This window comes from Vicugna pacos, chromosome 13 (genome assembly GCF_048564905.1).
Source record: "Vicugna pacos chromosome 13, VicPac4, whole genome shotgun sequence".
NCBI classification, from domain to species: Eukaryota; Metazoa; Chordata; class Mammalia; order Artiodactyla; family Camelidae; genus Vicugna; species Vicugna pacos.
In genome coordinates, this window is record NC_132999.1 from 18,963,971 (window position 1) to 18,983,642 (window position 19,672).

Genomic DNA, 19,672 nt, shown 5'->3' on the forward strand with positions numbered 1-19,672 from the left:
GCAAAAGTAAACAAAGACTACTACATTAAAGAATTTCTAGTCATCAAAGGATATCATGAAAAGAGTAAAAAGCCAAGCCACCTGTGCTAGAAGATTTCTGCAATACAAGTATGCAAAGGATTCATATCCAGAATGTATAAACCCATTCGAAATATTCAAATCAATAAGAAAAAGACAGAAAACCCAAGATAAAATTTGGCAAAAATCATCATCAGGACTTTCACACAAAAAACGATATGCAAATGGCCAATAAACTTCTGGAAAGATGTTTAACCTTGGATTCATTATGGAACTTCAAATTAAAACCACAGTGATCCGCCACTACACGCAAACCAGAATCACTAAAATTTAAAAGACTAGCAGTGTCAAATGTTGCTAAAGATGTAGAGCGACTAGAAGTTTCATTCACTGCTGATGGGAGGAAAACTTGCTATATTCACTTCGTAAAACTTGCTATATTCACTTCGTAAAACTGGCAGTATCATCTAACGCGATCGTACATATATGCTACACTCCAGTCATTTTACTCTTAGACTACAACCAACAGAAATATGTACAGATGTGCACCAAAAGACACACAAGAGAATGTTCACAACAGTACTTTTTGTAATATGCCAAAACTAAAAATTACCCAAAGTCTGTCAAAATTAAAATGAAAGAAGTGAAGTGGCCTATTCACTGGATGGAATACTGTATAGCAATGAGAATAAATGAACTACAACTACCACAGTACATGGATGTATCTCACAAATACAGCACTGGACAAAAGAAATTGGTACAAAAGATCACATACCGAATATTTCCATTTACATAAAATTCAAAAACAAGCAAAACTAATCCACAGTAACAGACCAGACTGGTAGTTACTCAGTGGTGGTAGGGTTAGTAGTGACTGGAAGAGGACTTCTAGATTGCTAGTAATAATCTATTACTTGATTTGGATACTAGTTTCACAAGTGTGTTAACTTTATAAAAACTCACAAACCTGTGTACTTAGATGTTATGTGTACTTTTCCATATACTTAAAAGTTTGCTTAAAAATTCAATATTTTCAGGGCATAAACATACAAATCAATATGAAGAGTTTTGATGTCAGTTTACCAGTTTGTCTCCTGAGAAGACTCTAAATTGCCTATTTATGTAACGTCCTGATTTACTTTCATATACTGCCAATTTGGCCTTTTCCCTGTGCTGTCTTTAGTCATAAATTTCTCATTAGAGTTCAGCTGTCTTTTTATTATATAAGTTTCAGGTGTACAACATTATAATTTGATATCTACACACATTACATAGTGATCACCCCCAAGTCTAGTTACCATCCATCCCATATACACATATACATGTGGGTTTATACCCAGGCTCCCAATTCTGTTCCATTGATCTGTGAGTCTGTTTATGTACCAGTGCCATACTGTTTTGATTACTATAGCCTTGTAGTATAGTTTGAAATCAAGGAGCATGAAACCTCCAGCTTTGATGTTCTTTCTCAAGATTGCTTGGATTACTTTGGATCTTTTATGGTTTCATACAAATTTTATTTTAGAATTATTTTCCTAGTTCTGTGAAATATGCCACCAGAATTTTGATAAGAAGTGCTTTGAATCTATAGATTGCTTTGGGTAGTGTGGATATTTTTAACAACATTAATTATTCCAATTCATGAAGATGAAATATCTTTCCATTTATTTGTGTTCTCTTCACTTTCTTTCATCAGTATTATAATTTTCAGTGTACAAGTCCTTCACCTCCTTGGTTAGATTTATATCCAAGTATTTTATTTTTTTCAATGCAATTATAAATGAAATTGTTTTCTTAATTTCTCTTTCTGATAGTTTATTATTGGCATATAGAAATGCCACATATTAAATTTGTATCTTGCAACTTTACTAAATTCATTGACGAGTTCTAACAGTTTTTTGGTGGAGTCTTTAGGGGTTTCTATGTATAGTATCATGTCATCTGCAAATAGTGACAGTTTTACTTCTTCTTTTCTGATTGGGATGACTTTTATTTCTTTTTCGTGCCTAACATTTGTGGCTAGGTCTTCCAATATTCTATTGAATAAAAGAGGCAAGAGTGGGCGTGCTTGTCTTGCTCCTGATCTGACAGGATATGCTTTCAGCTTTTCATTGCTGAATATGATGTTAGCTTTCAGTTTCTCTTATATGGCCTTTATTATGTTGAGGTACATTCCCTCTACAGCCATATTGCTGAGAATTTTTATCATTAATGGGTGTTGAATTTTATCAAGTGCTTTTTCTACACCTATAGAGATAGTCATCTAATTTTTATCCTCCATCTTGTTAATATGGCGTATCACATTGATTGATTTGTGAGTGTTGAACTATCCTTGCATCCCTGAGATAAACCCCATTTGACTGTGGTGTATGCTACTTTCAGTGTATGACTGGATTTGGTTTGCAATATTTTGTTGAAGACTTCTGCATCTATGTTCATTGAGAATACTGGCCTGTAATTTTCTTTTTCTGTGGTGTTCTTATCTGGTTTTGGTATCAGGATCAGATGTTGGCCTCAAAAAATGTGTTTAGAAAGCATTCCTTCCTCTTCAATTTTCTGTAAGAATTTCAGAAGGATAAGTATTCTTTCACTGAAAGAATTCACTAGTGAAGCTGTCTAGTCCTGGACTTTTGCTTTGGGGGAAGTTTTTGATTACTGGTTCAAACTCCTTACTAGTAATTAGTTGATTTAGATTTTCTATTTCCTCATAACTCAGTCTTGGTAGATTACATGTTTCTAGGAATTTGTCCCTTTCTTCTAGGTTGTCCAACTTGCATTCTTTCCCTATGCCTTTGAGATATCAACTACCTGACCATAGCAGGAAATTCTCAGATTCTTTGTCTAGGTCATCTATTTAAAATATCAACTTTAGGGAGGTAATTCCTATCAGAATAAAAACAAAAGGGTGAAAGGTAATTTGGAACTTGGGCAAATGAAAAATCTTTAATTCCACTCCACAAATATTAGTAAAAAGCTGTAACTCTGAGCAAGTGAACTTAACTAATTCCAACTGCCAAAACAGAATTTGGATCCAACTGCTCTTTAATAAACTAGTGAGTTTTGCATTATTATACCCATCTCATGTCTAAAATCTCAAAACATGGGGGGTGGGAAGGGACAGACTGGGATTTCAAAATGTAGAATAGATGAACAAGATTATACTGTATAACACAGGGAAATATATACAAGATCTTATGGTAGCTCACAGTGAGAAAAAAATGTGACAATGAATATATGTATGCTCATGTATAACTGAAAAATTGTGCTCTACATTGGAATTTGACACAACATTGTAAAATGACTATAACTCAAAAAATGTTAAAAAATAAAAAATAAAATAAAATTGAAAACAAAAGCTATGAGGTCACTATTTGCATCTGTCAATATAATTATGTGTGTCTATATATATATATGTTGTCTATATATATGTGTATGTTATAGATGTGTGACATGTTTCTACCTCTGAATGGTATTGCCAAAATTAATGTGCAAAAGAGCTCTATTTAGTTTGGTTGAAGCTCAAGCACTTGTAGGGACTGGGTATTCCAAAACTCTCAGAAATACAGAAACTAACCCAAATGTTTTTTAAATTCATATGATCTAGGATAGTCTTTGGTAAATAAGAACTAGTTTAAGTTCGTTGGATTAATTAAAATAGGTTATGTCTTCAGAATTATCAGCACTAAAAATAATGTAGATGGACAACTTCATTTTATTTGGGTTTACTGGTCAGATAGATTCATGTCATCTCTGGAAAATCTGTCAGCAAGGAAAAATAGCTTGCAATGATGGCTGACTTTGTCCAATGTCTCATGAAGTTTTTGTGGGTAGCCTAAAACAATTAAAGAGAGCAAGTGAGTTAAATAGATATAAGCAGGATAAAGGTTTTTAGGTGAACTTTTTCAATAGTTTAACTCTTTTTGGTAACATGAAACTTTAGAGTTTTGCTAAGTTAATGGATGGAAATTTACTGACTATCTAGATCATTTCCAAACAAGATAAAATAGTAAAGCATTAACTACTGAACATAGATCTATCTTTTGGCATCCTATTGCAGAGAAACTAAAAATAAATTTGAGTTTATTTGTAAACATGTCTTGTTCCACGTTAAAAGGCTGTATATGAGGAAGCATATGTTTCTTAGAAATTATGAAATGCATTCATAAATTTGCCAATCTAAATAATGCTGGTATAACATAATAATTCATAACTGTTTACTTCTTTATTTTCACCAAGGTTTTTAAGGGTTAAAAAGTCTAGTATATGTAATTAAAGCTACTAAAAATAATAATAAAAACACCTCAATATACAAGGAAAGTAGAATGTGTGTTTTTGGTAGAAGAAAGTATGAGGAATAGAGACGCATTTTTTGTTAAGGAAAAATTTAAGGAAATCTTTTCTCTTAAGCTATCTGTGACTTAACTATGACTTAGTAAAGTACATCTTTGTACACAAAAATGGAATATTTCCTATTTCTCTCTACCTGATCACTCCAGAATTCAGAAACCCTTAACTATTCTTTTCATGGCAATATAGTTAGTTATGTGCGTAAGTTCAAAAAGAATCTGTTCTCTTTGTAACAGGAAACATTGGTTATATTATCAAGACTTCGACTGAAACATTATACTTGAGAGAGTTGTGCAGAGGCTCAGATATGACCAGACAGTTTTAAGGAACTAAGATTGACTTCAGTGAAGTCAATGAAGCCCCTTGGGAAAATTGGCCTGGTACTCTGCTTACAGGGTTCCCAGCAGCCTTACCAGGTCCTTGGCTTGGCTCCTTGGCTTCAAGAGGCTTTTTGAAAGTTCAGTCTGAGATTCCTTATGAAAGGTGCCAGCAAAGCAGATTTAAAACAACCTATACGGCCAATTACTATTCTTGCAGCATTTACATAATCAGGCCAAGTTTGACACAAATAAATTCACTTTACTGTGATAATCTTTAGTAAAAACGGGCTAACCATAGAGAGAAAACATATTTGCACCTTTGTGGATTAGATTCTAATCCTGTTAATTGTCTTTGAGGTTTAACTACAAACTGATCCTGGATTCTTCTAGTTTCCTTAACTATCTGGCTGCAACTTTACAAACTAACATTTCCAATTTTCTCCCTTCCTTCTGATTTGGAATCCTTAAGAACAAAGACTGCCCTTGAGTCTCCCTGGAAGGGACCACCCCAGCTCCTCCTCAATACCCATATGGCAGCCAAATTTCAGGGACTTGAACCTTGGATACATATCTCACCGCTAAAGAAGGCTTCAGCTGTGCAAATGCTGGAGACCTCTGAATCGAACTGATGAGGAAGAGAAGTAGTTGACCTTGACGGAGACTGCTTCCACCCAAGATGCTGGATCAAGACTTGATATTTTAACCAAACATGGAACTCTTTCTTCTCTTTTTTTCCTTTCTCTGGCACTGGCCTGGAAATATAACACCACCATCCATATCTCCCAGGCCAATGTGAAGGTGGGCAACCTTTCAGACTGCTGAATTCATCAAAAACTCCAATCCATCCATTAACAGTGCCACCATAGCAGAAGTGGTTTATGCCCTGACAGGATGCATCTGTGCAGTGGTTATCATTCTCCACGGGCCTTGAAGGCCTATATAGCTGGCACATAATGGGAAATGCCACTTAGGCTCCCTAACTGTGCCCCCTAACTGTACACAAACAAGCTGGGACATCTCATGGGTCAACTCCCCTGAATTTGGATTGTCAAGTTAGAAAGGACCTACTGCGAGGCTTTCAAGATTCAGGATTAGCTTCCTTTTGCAGGGCCCTACTTCCATGACAATAAATACAAAGGAGGCTGTAATCAGGAATACCTCCTCAACTCTTGAAACAATGGGGAATCCCCTCCTAAGGCGACAGCTGCCCAACAAAAACCCTTAGACTCTCTGGCCAAAGTTGTTCTCAGTAATAGGATAGCCCTTGATTCTCTTTTAGCCGAGCAAAGAGGTGTCTGTGCTGTGGTCAACACCGCCTGCTGCACCTGGATTAACACTTCTAGGGAAGCTGAAACTCAAATTACTTAAAATCACTGAGCAAGCCACCTGGCTTAAAAAGGTAACTCCTTTAATGGGATCTTTCTTGGAATTATTTGATTTTGACTGGTTTGGGTCATGTTGACCATGGCTCCAAAGTGCATCCAGATATTGGGAATTATTCTGATTGCAAAAGTCATAGCATTCCCCTCAAAAGTTTTAAAGGCGTGTTTGCAGCTGCTAACCACCACGCAAATGATCTCCGTAAGCCTGGAACATCAAAAAAGGAACAAATGACTGACCTTAAAAATGTAAATCTTAAGTTGTGACCCGTGAATACCACAGACATTCAGCAAAAAAAAATGTCATGACCTGTGAATATCACACCAAGGATTAACAAAAGCTGTGAGAACTACAGAGCAGTAGCTACGAATAGTGCTAATGCCTTAAATTGTTATCACATCTCTCAGGCTAAGAGTCTGATCAAAAAGAGAGGATTATTTAAAAAGAAATAGCAGGCCCCAAATACAGTCACTTGTGCTATGCTCCATGTCAAAACTTTAACCAGTCAATCTGGAATTACCTGGTTGGCACTAGCGAGGTAATCTGCCTGACAGACCCCTGCCTTTCCCCCAAAAGAAGGTGACCTTCCCTGAAATAATCCACTCTTTGGAAACTTCCTTTTTCCACCTTCTTCTGCCTATTAAAGTCTTCCATTTGGTACAGCAACTCAGAGCTCCTTTCTGATTTTTAGATGGAATGCTACCCAATACATGAATCATTGAATAAAGCCAAAAAAAAAAAGTTTCAAATTCACTTATCTGAATTTGGTTTCTTTAACAAAGTCAGTCTGTACCCTAGCCACTATATTATTTGTTTACCCTGGAATTTGAATTATCCTCTTAAATCATAAACATTGCCCTACAGAGTTTGAATGGTTGAAGTACCAGTTTCTAGATCTTCTTTTAATAGCTGAAGGCCTGGTTACTATTATGAAGTATTATGACTATAATAATATTTTGCACACACTAAAATGTGGAAAGTAGGCAGTCACACACACGAAAAGAAAATATGATCTCAAAAAGGTAAAGCACATATACAGAAATATAAAGATTACATAGAAAGGGGATATACTTTCTATGGGGATGAAACTGTTTTAACAAAAATTATCTCAAAAGCATGGATTGACGGTTTTATAGGTTTCCTCTGTGCTTTTCATAACTTCTTTTTGGGAACATATATTCATTTAAAATATACTATGTTGATACTTACTATGTGTCAGGCACAACGCTAGGTGCTTTTTACGTATTATTTCTAATTTCACAATATCCTTTCAGTTGGGTATAGGCATTCCTCGGAGATGTCACAAGTTTGGCTCCAGGGCCATCACAATAAACTGAGCATCATAATAAAGCAAGCCATATGAGTTGCATATAAAGGTTATATTTACATCACACTGTAGTCCACTAAGTGCACAACAGCATTATGTCTTAAGAAAACAATGTACATACCTTAATTAAAAGATACTTTATTGCTAAAAAATGCTAACCATCACCTGAGCCTTCGGCTTTCAGCTAGTTGCAATCTTTTTGCAAGAGTAACATCAAAGATCACTGATCACAGATCACCAGAACAAATATACTGCGAAAGAAAAGGTTTGAAATATTGCAAGAATTACCCAAATGTGACATAGAAACACAAACCGAGCAAATGGTGCTGGAAAAATAACACCGATTAGACTTGCTCAACACAGGATTGCCACAAACCTTCAATCTGTAAAAACACTGTATCTGCAAAATGCAATAAAATGAAGTACTCCTTTATTACTATTTCACTTTTGAAAATGAGGAAATTGAGGCTCAGAGACTACACCTGTCCATCTTGTTAGCCTAAGAGGAGGGATCCAAACATGGCTTTCTTTACTTTTCTCTTTCCTCTCGCCCTCCCTCCTTCTTCTTTCCTTTTTTCCTCCTTCCTCCATACTCTATATGTTCAAGGCCTACGATGTGCCAGAATTTAATCTAGTAATTAAAAGTATGGGAAGTGACATGAAAGGGAAAACACAGGGTGCTTATAAGGCAGGGTATGGAGAGAAAACCTGGAGTCAGAGAAAAAGTCTTCTAGAGGAAGCTACTACTTGAAAGTGGCATAGAACTGAGAACCAGGCAAAGAGGAAGGTAAATATACTCCAGGCAGAAGGAGCAGCATGTCGGCAACTCAGAATCTAGCCTTTGAGAAAGTAAAATGTTTTCAGCATGACTTAATGACTCACTACCAGTTCCAAGGTGTACATGCCCATGTACGTGTGTGTGCATACATAGAACATCCTCACCACATCCTCGGAGGCCAAGTCTTGCAGAATTCTGCAGGAGGAATAATGAAGATACGTCCCACTGTTTCTTTCTTCTTATCACTACCCCCCATCCCAATTAAGGCAAGTCCCCTCCCCTGCCACCCACCTTCTTGAGAGCCCTCTTTTTTTTAATACTGATTTCCAGATTTTCCCATTTCACAGCAGCAGAAGTCACAGCTGGGTTCAATCTCTGCACCACCACCCCCAGTTTGAAAAAATTACTCTAAATTTAAACTATAGAGCACCAAACTAAAAATGGCTTAGAAAAGAGAAAAAATATACCTTGTGCTGGGCTCCTGTTAGATTTCACAGGAACGAATTACCCTTTTTTTTAAGCATACATAGTCAAATGATTCTTAGGTGATAAAATAACCATCTCCAAGTTTGCAGTGAGATAAAAGTATCTGTTTTTAAATGACCAGGGAAGAGGTTGAAGAGGGCAGAAAAAGAGCAGGGAGCTAAGTGCTGACTCATGCAAGATGCATTTGAGGTTCTGAGAATGTCATCCAGCTCCAATGTTAGTGCATGCTGGATTTTTCCTCTTTCCTCTTTCCTGAACCAACTAGTTAGAAAAGTAAGACAGAACTAGAGTCAGAAGGGCTTGAATGCCAATCATATTTGAACTTGGGAAGTGAGAGTTGACAATTCCAAACCATAAAATCACAAAAGTATTAAACATTTAGATGGGGGACCAGACTCATGAAAATGAAAAAGTCATTCAGGATACATATTGTCTGGAGCAAAGCAATATAAATATGTGAGCATTTCAGAGAAAAGGGGGGATAGAAGATACAAGCTTTTAATTAGCAAGAAACAGTAACTAGAAACCACCTGCACATACCCTTTATTATTTACATAAGATGTTTAAAATGTCATCAATATAGCAGGTTTTTTGCTTTTAAAAAAAAAGTAGTCCACACTAAAAAAATTATCTGGCTCAGTTTCCATCTATAATAGAGTGGGATGTAGCAGACCAACATTTCTGCTGAGGGTGATTAACTAAACAAACCAGATAAAATCCAAAAACACCTATTGAGTAATAAGAGAGCTACTGATCATGTGGGATTTGAGGAGCCAGATCTTGGAGAGACAGAAGGCTCACTGTGGCAAGCTCAATTTTCCGAAAGCTCATTTTTCCCTCTAGGGCATTTGCTGATTCTCAGTATGGGGCAGGAAGCGGAGAAGCCAGGCAGAGAGCAGCTGCTAAGAGGCAGAGAAGCCTGCAGAAGTTCAGCCACCCTAATGGGTCTGTAGAGATAAACCGTGGAGTTCAGGACTGAAAAGGTACATCCTGGAGGGACTCAGAGAAGTGAGCCTGAAGTGAGCTTTCTCCTTGAAGAATCACTAACTGAGCTGCATGGGGCAAGGGGCTCAAAAGCCAAGGAGAAAAGAGATGAAAAGCAGAATGAACATTTTTTGCAGAGCAGAGTTTTCAGCAGACTCACAGTATAGAAAGACAAAAATTGGAGTTTAGATTCCACTGAGGGAAATATCTCAGGCACTCAATCTGGTACTCCAGGAATGGGAAAACCCAAAAGTGGACCAAATTGTAAATATTATCTGCAAAACAGCCTTAATTGGACTGAATGCCTGATTGGATTGAAGTGATCTCCTTACTGTGAGCAATGAATAAATACTCTCATAAGAGAGATGACATCATCCAGAGCACCTTCATACACAATGTTGGACATTTAATAAAAAACTGTCAGAAATATGAGGAAAGAAGACAAGAAGAAAAACAGAAAAGGTAAATATACAAGTGACCCATGCTGGAGTTATTAAACGTCATCTTTAAAATGACTGTGATTAATATACTTGAGGAAATAGATGACAAAAAGTGAAAGCATTTTAATAATTTAATTAAAATTCTAAAACTGAAAAATATAAAATGAAGTTAAGAAATTAATAGATTGTGTAATAATAAATTAGACACAGCAAAAAGAGCTAGTGGGCCCTAAAATAATAAAAATTAATCAAACTGATAAAGAGAAATAAGGAGTAAGAATACAGATAACAAAGTAAGGGATGTTGGAAGAGAGTAAAAAGTTTTAACGTAAAAGACTCAAAAAGAGGAAAGAATGGAGCAAAAATAATATTTGAAAAGATAATGGCAGAGAATTATGAGAATTACAAAAAACATCAGGTCTCACAGATTCAAAAAGGGCTAAAAACCCCTAGCAGGATAAACACAAGGAAAAAAATCACACCTAGAAAAACTGCTGAAAATCAAGTATCTAAGGAAAAGTCTTTTTTTTTTTTAAGGAAAAGTCTTTTTTTTTTTTTAAGGAAAAGTCTTAAAAGCAGTCAAAGATGGTTACCAAAGGGGAAAGGCGGGGGGGGGTGAATCTATTATATGCAGAATAGATAAACAAGGTCCTACTGTAGAGCACAGGGAACTATATTCAATATCTTATAATAAACTATAATGGAAAAGGATCTGAAAAAGAAAAAAAAATATATAGAGTATGTGTATTGAATCACTACGCCGTACACCAGAAACTAACACAACATTATAAATCAACTGTACTTCAATAAAAAAAAGTAGCCAAAGAAGAAAGATGCAACATCAAACAGCAACAGTAAGACTGACAGCCAACTTTTCCAAGAAAGGAAAAAAGTCAGAGACAATGGAATGCCATCTTTAAAGTGCTAGGGGTTGGAGCAGTGGGAGACCACCTCTCCAGAATTCTACAGAATTCTATTCATCAAATGAAATTATCTTTAAAAGCAAAATCAAAGTCATTTCCAGACCAAGAACCTGAGAATATTCTTTTATAGCAAATATGCACTGCAAGAAATATAAAGGAAGTCTTTTTTTTTTTTTAATTCATCAAGAAAAGATCCCAGAGGGGTCTTCCCACTGCAAAAATTCAGGAAGTAATGAAAAGCAACGGATAGGGTAAATATGTGAGGAAATCAAAGTGAAAATTGATTGTAAAAGTCAATAATGTTAGTGTCTTATGGGGGGTTAGATATAGTTAAAATGAATTATAATAATGGCACAGAGGCAAAAGGTGGCGGAGGGAGGACTGGTAAGGGGAGGGCACAAGGTAAACAGAGGTAAAGTGTGTTCTCGGAGCCTAACATTGTGTGGGATGTGACAAGTAAAACTAGCATTGGAGTAATCACATGCACAACATGAAAAGCAAACAGGAACAAATGTGTAACATGCTAGGTGAGAGGGAAAAGGCAAGTTAAAAATAATGCTTGATTCGTCCAAAAAAAGGAACAAAGAAAAGAAAAAAGTGGTACATAAAACAGGTGGGACATAAATAGGAAACAAGGTAGCTACAGATCTTAATACATCAATAATTATATCAAATGTTTGAAATACTGAAAGATCAAAACTGTTAGACTGGGTTTTTAAAAGCTCATTTATATGCTGCTTATGAAAGATTCAGATTAAACATAAGGGCACAGAAAAACTGAAGTATGAATACAGAAAAGGCATATCATATACATATCAACCCAAGGGAAGCTGGCATGGTTCCATTAATATTAGAAAGATAGACCTTAAGGCAGGAAGCATTACTAGAGAGAGAGACAGTTCACAGTAAAGATACAGCAATTCTAAATTTGTATGGTATGCACCTAAAAACCAGAACCTGAATTAAAATAAAGTAAAAATTAGCAAATACAAAAAGAGACACAGGCAAATCCAAAACCAGAATGGGAGAGTTTAACCCTTTCTCAGGAACCAATAGATGAGAAAAAAATAATAAGTGGGTATATAAAAGACCTGTATTACAAGATTTTAAAAACTGATGTAGTTGACATATATAGAAACAAAGGGCAAAAAGATAACTAGAAACACCCCAACCACTTCGAAAATAAGAAGTACATTTCTACATGACCCTGCGTCAAAAAAAAATCAAAGTGAAAATTATAATAATAAAAACTAAATGACAACAAAAATATGGCAGAACAAAACTTGAAGGAGACAACAAAAGCATGCTTAGAGGAAAATTGACAGCCTTAAACGAAAATTTTTTAAAGAAACCTGAAAATCAAAGATGTAAGCTTCCATCTCAAGAAAGTAGGAAAAATTTCAGAATTAGAACCACAATTTCAAAATTTGTAAAAGTAAATAATAATGATAAAAGTAAGAACTCATGAGAAAAAAATGTATTATACTAAAAACAACCAAATCAAAAAAGCTAGCTCTTTGTAAAGATTAACAAAATTCACAAAACCTTGGCAATATGCATCCAAAAAATGAGAATAACCAGTATAAAAAATAAAAGGCAAAGTGTCAATATCAGGAATAAAAATAGGGACAAGACCATACAACCTACAGACATAAAAAGATTTTAAGAGGATATAAAGATAACCTTATGTCAATAAATCTGAAAGTGCAGATGAAATGGATAAATTCTTAGAAAAACACAACTTACTGAAACACAAAAAGAAATAGAAAGTCTGAATAAATCTATGCCTATTAAAATAAATGAATCCATGTTTTAAAACTTTCCCGCAATAAAATGTCCAGGCCCAAATGGTTTGACCAGCGAATTCTTCCAGACATTTAAAGAATAATTCCAATATTACAAAATTCTTCAGTAGAACAGAATAAGGAATTACTTCCTAGTTTGTTTTATAAGGTCAGCAAAACCTTGATGTCCATACCTGGCAAGAGCACCACCACAATAGAAAATTACAGGTTAATCTCTCTTGAGAACAAAAATGTTCCTCAACAAAATATTAGCAAGTCAAATCCAGCAAATAAATACAAAGGATAACATACCACAACTAAGTTTATTCAGAAATTCAAAGTTAGTTGAACACTCAAAAAATCAATATAAAAAATACAACTGAATGAATATAACAAAATAGAAATAGACTCACGGATACCAACTAGTGATTACCAGAGGGGAGAGAAAAGGGGGAAGGAGCAAGATAGGCGTAGAGGATTAAGAGGTACAAACTACAATATATAAAATAATTAAGGTACAAGTGTATATTGCACAGCATAGGCAGTGTAGCCAATATCTTGTAACAACATTCAATGGGCTATAGTCTATAAAAATTCTGAATCACTATGTTGTACACCTGAAACTTAGGTAATATTGTAAATCAACTGTATCTCAATTAAAAAAAGAACATTCAAAAAGAAAAGTAATCCATGCAATTCACCATATTAACAGAATAAAATAGAACAGTTGTATGATCATCACAAAACAGGAAAATATTTTGATAAAACTCAGCACCAATTCATGAAAAAAACTTGGCACACTAGGGATAGAAGTCAACTTTCTTAATCTAGTAACAAGTGTCTAGGTAAATCCTACATCAAATATGGTACTTAATGGTGGAAGGCTGATAGCTTTTCCTCTGAGATGAGGAACAAGGTAAGGATACTCACCATCACCACTTCTATCCAACACTGTGAGAGAGTACCTAGCTGGTGCCACGACGCAAGGGACAAAATGTATAAGGATTGGAAAGGAAGACATACAACAGTCTTTATCGGTAGAAAACCAACTGCCTTCCAAATATCTAAAAACTATTTAAATAAGTTAATTTAGCAAGGTCACTGAAATAAGGTCAACAAACACAAATCAACTTTATTTCTACGTCCTAACAACAAACCATTAGAAAGTGAAATTTTAAAATGCCAGTTAGAGTAGCATAAAAAATAAACTACCAGGGATGTCACTTTTTATAAGATTTATAACACCTATATCCCAGTATTTCTGTAATTAAAGAGTACAGTTTATGCTCAGCTCAATCTCATTGTTGTCGATTGAATCTAAAACCTCCAAAAGCTTTCATGTTGGCTGAAATTCTCTTAAACTATTAAAGAGGTCAAAATAAAGTCATTGTGTACACTCTGAGTAACACAAACCTATGCAAATATTAAAATATTTTTAATTTCCTTGTTTGGTATTTCAAGATGAAGTCTAAAGATAAAATAACCTACCTAACACACAATTAAAAATATGTACATATACCAACAATAATGTAAAAGACAAGGGAAAGAAAAGTTAATAATAAATAAAAAAACAATATGGATTTCAAGATGCAAATGCTCAGGCAAGACTATGTCAGATGACACCACAAAGTTGTTAGATACAAGTATCGGTACCCCGCATGCAGACCGAAAGAGACAGGTGTGTTGCATTGATGTCTCTCAAACCAATTGATGCTTTGGGTAAGTGACTTTTCTGAACAAAATGGAGTATAATCTTTCCTTGATTTACACAGAACTTTTAATCCTGGAAATTTCAGTGTGAAACCAGCTTATGTTCTTGGCTCAAAAAGGTATAGAGGGTTTTCACTTACCTCTTCAGCAAAACATCTGAAGTTGCACGGGACACGGAATAATTCGTCATTGAATGGAACAGTCCAGAATATTGCAGGACACCTAGCATTTATGGTTTCTGCCCAGCGAATGCTTCTACAGCCATTTGTATATTTCCTGTACGTTCCACAGGAAGCAGCATCATGCCCATTTGAGAACCACTGGCATAGCCCAGGCTCTAAACCTAACTCTGTCACGTGTTGGCCCTGAAAGCTGAGAACACACTCAGCCATTTACACATCACCCCAACCAAAATATCATTTCCCCAACCTGCCCAGTCCCAAGCAGCAATGACAAAAATCTTGAAAGAATTTGAGTTTTCTCTAAGGGCATCACTTTTTCTAAAAGTAGTCATTAAAAAAAAAATCAGTATTTTTGTATTTCCTTGCACTTATTTCATTCTGAGTTACAAATTGGCAGATGTACACCATAGTCTTTTAAATATTTAGGGCGTAAAAGTGGGGGACTATATTTAAACTCCCAACCAGATTTTGTAATAACTTTCAGTGAAAAAGCAAATTCTTTCAGGAATCACTGGGCTCACAATACTCTAATCCTAGAATTCGTGTTAAAATGTTATGCATTACTTCAGTAGCTCACAAAATGTCATGTCTGTCATTCTGAGATAAAACATAGAAAAGTAACAGAAAATTTGAAAAGAGAATTATTTGTCCTGAACTCTTGTAGGAAAAAAAAGTTTCCACTCAGATTTTCAGATTCTCCATTCCTATTCTTTTTTATTTCTGCTCCTAAGACCTTACTGTATAAAATACTCAGAGAACTTACTAAATAAAAGGAAAACGTGTGCTGACCTTAAAGAGTTAAAATGCCTATTTTTCCAAATAAACGCAATCTAGAAAAATAAGCAAAAGCCATTATTTTCTATCATTCACATTTCCCTCTGTAGAATAAGTAAATTAATTCCAGTAATAAATGATGTTGAATATTTTATTTAAAACTCTGCAATTTTCCCATGCTACTTATACTCAAGCCCTTGCCTACCATGTGAATGGTTTTGGAAGTAAAATGACCCAGGTTTAAATCCTGACTCTGTCACTTACTAGCTATGTGTCCCTGTGCAAAATTTTTAATCCACTTCTTTACATGTAAATACCCTCTACCTTGCAGTGTTGGGACAATTATGTACAGCACCTTGCAGAGAGCTTTTCACATACTAGCTGTTCATTAAATAGAAACTATGGTTGCTATTATTACAATTAGCTGTCACATTTCCTAATACCTACTTATTAACTCATTCAACTATTTTCTTCTCAGTTGCCTCATGCAGAATTTTTTTTTCCAGGCTTGGAAAACATTTTGAGATATGCTGGGTAAATGTTACACAATGCCTTTTGTGTTTAAAGGCCTCACTGGACTATCTTAAGACAAGATGTACTAAAAAGAGGAAAAAGAAAGAAAGGCATTTATTAAACCACAAGCCATTTATGAACCACTAGTCATGTGATGGTAGCTTATAAAAATTCAGTTTCTGCCTCCCAACGTCCTGATGATTTATCTGTCCCTGTCAACCTCTTAAAATTATACCTGGTTCTTGTCTTCAGTCTTTTCAAGGAGCACTGACTTCCAAACAATGCATAACATTCTAATAGTTTTTTCTGTGGTACTTTTCAGCACAAAGATTTTAATTTTTAGATATTTATGTTTCATATTCAGGTCACCAACTGGCACTTTGGAACCTACAAATAGTTCTCAGGGTCTGGTTACCATGGTCACACCTTCTCCTCAACATGCACACACACACCCTACCTCACATCTCACTCTCAGCTGGTCCTGTCCACACACACCCATTTCCTAACCCTGAAAGGACTCTCTGATCCCTAGGAAGTAAGCTTGGAAAGGGACTGGGGGAAACACAATAATTCATAATCTGTTTGGGGCCTTAGACCCCTTTGAAATTTTGAGGAAAACTACAGACATTTGCAACATATACAGACAAGAATAGACTTTGCATATAAAACTGCATTTCACAGACTCCTCGACAAACTAAGCTATGACTGATTCTCATACTTTTTTGACTGGGATTCACAGTGAGAAACAAGACCTAATATCCTAACAGCCCATGTCTACATACATAAACAAACATAAATACCTAAAACAGAAGTTACAAGAAATACCATTTACCCTTACCAAATGCAATGGTCTCTGACATTTTCTACTGTTTCATCTTTCTAAAACGTTGCTTGAGACTCACTAAATTGCTTATCACCCATAATCTAATGAAGAGTGATACCATCTAACATTTCTCCATTTTAGAGATAAGGAAACAGATCCAAAGAAATTTGTGTTCTAGGTCACAAATGAGTTAGTGGCAAAACAAGCCAGAAGTTCACTACCCTGACTTCCAACCAGAGGCTCCTTCCAAAACAAAGTGAAACAAAATTTCTATATGCCTGCTCCTCTCGAAAAAGCAGCTGGGGATCTGATGTTTAAAGCATCCCAATACACGAAACTGGGAGGGTTTCAATTCCAAACCACGGTGAATATTAACCTGACGTGAACCTACAATTCCAGCAGTCTTCTCTTTTTCTAAACCATGCCACTGGCCTAGCATGACATGGCTTATAGGCACATTTTTTTCTTTCCATAAACCTTTTCTCTGGCCACTGAAAACCACACAGGAAAGGCCAACATTCTCCCTAAGTTCATGTAAAATACCGTGATTGCACAAACACACGGGTTTTATTCATTCATGAGAGACTGGCTTAGAAACAGAAGGCGACAGGCCCTCTTTGCACTTACAGAGCCGTGCAAATCTGTTTTCCTCCCCGCTAAGTCTGCTTAATTAAAATTTAAACATCAAACCACATAGATCGATTTGTGGATGTGAATGATCCAGAGCCTATTAGATGTTAATACTACTGACACCAGCTACCTGGCCCCTTTTAAAGCCTCAGTATAGAAAGCAGGATTGCTTAAGAGCCTTCAGAACAAACAGCTTGATAGATTAAAATACTACCCTCCCCACTGGCATCAGGCTGTGTGTGGTTTTGATTTGATAGTCTGTTGGTTGTGGGTCTTGTGTGTGGTTTTTTTTTTAATATGGACTAAACATCATTGCCCCTTACAAGGTGAGAATCTTATAACAAGCCAGAGAGAGTAGCTGGGAACCGGTGGGAGACCCCTCGTGCAGTTAAAAGGCTGGGGCGTGTGTGTCTTCACTGATCACCAAACAGCTTCGCCCGGGCGTCGGGGAGGGTCGGTGGGCGCGAGTAACCTGCCCGGGCGCCGCATGACAGCCTCCACCAGCGCGCCCAGGCCCGGTGCCCAAGGGCAAAGTGCTGGGGGCTTTCTTAAAGCAGAGCGCGCTGGGCGGAGAGGGTGGGGTGCAAACTGCTGCCAGAGGCTCCAGGGTGAGATCAGTGACCGCCCGCCGGGGAGGAGCGGGGGGAGCGGGCAAACCCTAAAATTAGCGCTCGGGATGCGGCGGCCGGGCCAGGCCGCGCGGAGATGGCGTCCTCCCGAGCTTCCCCGGGAGCCCCGCGGCTCTGCACCTTCCTCCTGCACCCGGACCAGGCGCGGCGCCGACGCAGGGCACCCTCCTGGAAACAGGATCAGGGAAAACGTGAAGCCTCCTGGGACCTTGGGCTCTGTCGCTCCTCCCCCAACTGCGGCAGAAATGTAAGGCGCCTCGGAATTCAAAACCCCAGAATCCTCCAGAATCGTTGTTGTTTAACTTAAAATTTGGCTGGCTCGTTTTAGAGTACCCTGTCCTTCCCTGACTTTTCATTTGAACTCGTTTCACTCCTCCTCCAGGCCTCCAGCGGAATTAAGAGTGTTGGGGGTTGAGGGGCGGTTTCCAGGGATCTAGGGGCTGGAGGCAAGCAGACTAGGGGGAGTTTGCATCGGAATCTCTCTCTGAAAGATGAACAAGCCTGAAGGTCAGTGACGGCTCCCCGTTGGGTCCTCCTGAAAGGTTAATGTTCATTAAAGGATACTCATGAACGTTTTTTTTTTGAAAACCCAAACTGTAGAAGTCCGAAGTATTTCAGATATTCCAATACCAATAATGCATTGAAAACCTACATATTAATTAACTATTGTGAACACTCTCAAAATAAAAGGGAACTACTATAAGGAAATCTGTGAAATGTAAATATGTTACTCATCCAAGATTAAAAAAATGAAAAAAATGCAAAAATGTTACTATATTTAGTAGCCTCCCCCCCAAAAAATGGAAAATTGAATGACACAATATTTGGAAACCAGAAGCCAGTTATTTTTTAAAGTCATGTTTATTATATAACTAGAATTTTTAAATAATATATGCACAGTAATTTTAAATCAGCCATTTAATACACACTAAACATGTCCATGGAGTGACATCTTATCCCTAGCCTCTTTTAGCCTCCCCTCTGCAGTCAGCCCCTTACCTTTATTTTCAGAATCTTTCATTCTCTCCTTCCTCCCTCTGCTGCAAAGGAGCAGGAAAGTCCGGCTGATTCTGCAACCCTGACTTTTGATTTATCATTCACAGTCAGCGGTCTCGGGGGCGAAGTCCCTCCACGGGAGGAGCACCCAGGCTCTGATAATTGCATGCAAAGTCAGTGTGCGGGGTTATAATTTTGCTTATGCTAGAGCGGAAAGGATGGGGATGAAGGCAGACGTAAACACAGATTCCAAAACATGGCATGGAACTGGATCTGGAGCCTAGGCTTGCATTTCATTGCAGTAAGTTAGGGCACCAACCGTTTAGTGCCTCCTTGTCTCTGGAGAGATTTGATTCAGGTTGCATGGGGAATGCGCGTGCCGGGTGCCAAGCTTATCCTCAGATGGAGACCTTAACTTTGGAGGGGGATTAAGAGCCCTGTGCTTCTTTCCTCCTACATATTCATTCACTCAGCAAACATTTCTTTTACCTCTCTGTGTGGACCAGGCTTTGTGCTAAGTACTGGGGATACAACAGTGAAGGGGACCAGCCCAGTCCTCAAGCTGTTACAACACAGAGACATACAGTGCAATACAACGACCTATGTCTCTGCGTGGACCCCAGTTGCT

The 19,672-nt window shown here is 37.1% G+C and overlaps 1 protein-coding gene across 3 annotated transcripts in view; it reads right to left on the minus strand.

The window, feature by feature from the left end:
- The window catches only part of DNAJC6 (DnaJ heat shock protein family (Hsp40) member C6), a 127,133-nt gene that overhangs the window by 99,612 nt on the left and 7,849 nt on the right, over positions 1 to 19,672 (minus strand). The window lies entirely within an intron of this gene.